The sequence below is a fragment of the Nicotiana attenuata genome, chromosome 10, assembly GCF_001879085.1.
Source record: "Nicotiana attenuata strain UT chromosome 10, NIATTr2, whole genome shotgun sequence".
NCBI classification, from domain to species: Eukaryota; Viridiplantae; Streptophyta; class Magnoliopsida; order Solanales; family Solanaceae; genus Nicotiana; species Nicotiana attenuata.
The window spans coordinates 3,106,100-3,110,258 of record NC_031998.1 but is presented as its reverse complement, the minus strand read 5'-3'; positions in this window follow the sequence as shown (position 1 = coordinate 3,110,258).

The window sequence follows — 4,159 nt, the reverse complement described above, 5'->3', positions numbered from 1 at the left end:
TATCTATGTTTCTAACTTTGAGTCCTTGCAAAATGGGGATCTTAGTTGTCTGAGTGTTGTTGATGATAATGCTGAGCTATGGCACAGAAGGCTGGGTCATGCAAGTTTCACGCTACTGAACAAATTGGTCAAAAAGGACCTAGTTCGTGGTCTGCCCAAGTCAAGCTTCAAGGATCACAAGGTGTGTAATGCATGTGTAAAAGGAAAGGAAGTCAGATCTTCTTTCAAGCCCAAAAAGGAAGTTAGCATCTCAAGGTCACTTAATCTCTTCCATATGATCTATGTGGACCTATGAGGTTGCCAAGAAGAGGAGGAAAAAGGTACATATTTTCGTCATTGTGCATGATACTCCAGATTTACATGGACCTTGTTCCTCAGAGTAAAGATGAGACTCCAGTCGACATAGAGGAACCTGGTCCCTCAATCACAATATCTGAAGCAGAAAATAGAGTTGTAGATGCTGTATATAGAACTCCAGCTGCTGAGTAATTCAAACCAGATCAAAGGCAAGAAACTCACTTGCATTCTAAGCCTTTCTCTCTCAAATAGAGCCCAAGAATATCATGGAAGCATTGAAAGACGCAGACTGGATTACATCTATGCAAGAAGAGCTCCATCAATTTGAGAGGAACAGTGTGTGGAACCTGGTTTCACGACATGCTGACAGAACTGTTATAGGAACCATGTGGGTATTCAAAAACAAACTTGATAAGTTTGGAAGCACGTTTTTAAACTCAACAAGGCTTTGTATAGGTTAAAGCAGGCTCCCCGTGCTTGGTATGAAAGGTTGTTTAAATTCTTTCTAGAAAATGGCTTTACAAGAGAGAAAATCGCCAACACTCTTTTTCTAAAGAAACGAGGAAGGAACCTGCTCATTGTGCAGATCTATGTTGATGACATTATTTTTGGAGCAATAGTTGACTCTCTATGTGAAGAATTTTCAAAACTCATGGGAAGTAAGTTTGAAATGAGCATGATGGGTGAAATGAATTTCTTCTTGGGTTTACAAGTGAAGGAAACTCCCAAGGGGACAAAGACAAGTCAACAGAAGTACATCAAGCAGCTGCTGAAGTGATTTGACATGGAAGGATCAAAAATCATTGATACTCCCATTGCCACAGCCACACGCCTGGACATGGATGAACATGGTTCCTCTGTGAATGAGACCATGTATAGAATTTTCAATCTAATCCAAATGAATCTCATCTAAAGGTAGCCAATAGAATCCTAAGATATCTCAGAGGGATGCAGGACCTGGTTCTCTACTATCCCTCAGAAGATAACTTTGACTTAATGGGGTATGTTGATGCTGACTATGCCGGGTATCTGGTGGATAGGAAAAGCACTTCTGGCATGGCACGTTTTCTGGGTTCGTGTCTTATCTCATGGGGTACAAGGAAGCAAAACTCGATGGCAATCTCAATTGCAGAAATGGAATATATAGCAGCTGCTTCTTGCTGTGCTCAATTGCTGTGGATCAAACATCAGTTGGAAAACTTTGTAGTGCTCTCTGACTGTATAACCCTCCTGTGTGACAATACAAGTGCATTCAACATGGCCAAAAATCCAGTTCAACATAAGAGAACAAAGCACATTGATGTACATCATCATTTCCTTAGAGACATTGTTGTAAAAGGGCTCATCTGCATGAAATTTTGCAGCACAGATGATCATATTGCAGATATATTCACCAAAGCCTTGAGCAGAGAACATTCTGAAAGAAATTGCTTGGCATTGGGGTTGATAAAACCCAACTGAGAACCTGGACCCTCAATGATTGGCTACGAAAGAGATGTACATGTAAAATAGATATAAAAAAGTATTTTCTAGTACAGTCTAACTCATATCTATACCATTACAGGTAGACACGCATGACGATTACAGAGCAAAGAAGCAGCTAATGCATTGCACGTTGGTCAAAGGATGAGGCTTACATTTGCAAAAACTGTCAAGGAACCTGGTTCCCTCGACACAGGTTAGTAGTTCCTCTATACTTTCATGCACAACTTTTAAACGGCTGAAACGGTGCCATGTTATCAATTGTCAGTTTCTTTTCTTTCCCGTTGTTTGAACCCCAAACATCTCGCCTCTTTATGAACCGACCTAACTACCCAATATTTCCACCCACTCCTAACCGGTTCCTTAACCCTATTAAATAACCCCTCTCGATCACTTTCAAAACTATCCACATCAAAGAATTTAAGTATGTTTTAAGGAAAAGGAAAAAAAGAAGAGGAGACTTGTGAAAGATGGAAATGTTGTCAATAAAAAGGTTGTGCCTCCTGCACAGGTTGTAAATGCTTCGAGCATTAGCTGCTCGAAGAGGAACCTAGTTCCTTGGTCGTAAGTCCTCAAAGAAATCTCCTATTCCAAAGGCCAAAAGGGAGTCTTCTGTGGTTAGAAAGGAGTTAAGAAGGGTTGAGGGTGAAAATCTGCTGAAAAAGAGAGTGAGATGGGTGTGAGAAATGTCGAGGGTGAAAAATCTAATGACAATCTAGTTGAAGAGTCTGGTGAGCGTATGGTGGGGAAGTCCGCTGACAAAGTGTCATCTGCTGAGAAAGGAAAGAGTGCACGAAAATCAATGAAAAGGAATGCTGGTGCTAGTGAGGAACCTGGTTCCTCAAAGAAGGTCAAGGTTGATGTAACCCAGGGGTCTGGGAAGGAGAAATTAAAGAATCAAAAAGTGTTGTGGGGCCATACATGTGCCCCTAATATTCTGGATATGGTTGGCATGCTTCAGTTGGTGGAAATCTGTGAATTTCAACAGTGGACACAGCAGTTCACAGGTGACAGTCCCAAAGTGTATGGGGAAGAAGTGCAGAGTTTTTATGCCGGATTCGTTATAGTTGAGGACGATCATATTTGTATGATGGTGAACGATGTTGATTTTGTGATGGACTCTGCTGTGTTGGGATCTATTTTGGGAGTGCCTGCTGAGGTTTTGTCTTCTGTTTAGGGAACCTGCTCTTTGAACTTTATAAATGCTATCTTGAAGGATGCGGCAGTTCAGCATGGTGAACGGGCACAGAAGAAGACCCTCTTTCCAGTGTACCTATTATTGTTTGAAATAGTGAACAAAGTCTTGCTCCCTCATGCTGAAGGCAAGGAATGCCATTCTTAAGGGTCAGCTAAGTCAGCTTCAAAAGGCACCTGGTTCTAGTAGCTCTCAAAGCACAAAGGTTGCCCGTCTGACCAAGGAAAATGCCGACCTCAAGAAATGGGTTGAGGACCTGAAGGAGAGACTGCTCAACGAGCAGGTATTAGCTAATGCTCGAATGGACATCCTTCTTAGAACCCTTGACTCTTCAAGTTCTTAGTGTATGTCCTCTGTTTTAGTTCTGATGATGTTTATGACTGGTACTTTTTTTTGTTGTTTTTATTTTATGGATGGGTTTGGAAACAATGGAACTACTCCCTGCTTAAAAAAAATCCAAATATTAATGAAAGCCTCCTCCTTTTGTTGTGTAAGCATTGCTCTTATGTTCTGTTTTTAGTCATGTTTGTGTGCACACATGTGGCATGCGTTAACTAAGCTGGACTTCTTTTTGCTTAATGATTGCTACTGATTTTTTATGATGCCAAAAGGGAGAAAATAATTGAGGGGGAACAAAATGGGGAACAGATTCAAGGGGAATACAGAAATGATGTCATTCTAGTTCTTAGGGGGAACTTGAATTATAAGTTTGTCATCATCAAAAAGGGGGAAATTGATAGGTTATATGTGTATCCATGTTATGTTTTGATGATCTAACAAACTTGATGTTAAGAACCAGATAAGGAACCTGTTACACATCCTCGAGGGAACTTGAATTATAAGTTTGTCATCGTCAAAAAGGGGGAAATTGATAGGTTATATGTGTATCCCTATTATGTTTTGATGATCTAACAAACTTACTATTAAGAACCAGATAAGGAACCTGTTACACATCCTCAAGAACTTAATATCAACAAGTTTCTAGTTGGGGACACAATTTAACTCTTCAGAGTCAAAGGAACAACAGAAGGAATAGCTGAGGGAACAGGTCCCTACCAGTTCCCGAGATAAGGAACTTGTTACACATCCTCAAGAACTTAAGATCAATAAGTTTCTAGTTGGGGACACAATTCAACTCTTCAGAGTGGATGGAACAGATGAGGGAACAGGTCCCTATCTGTTCCC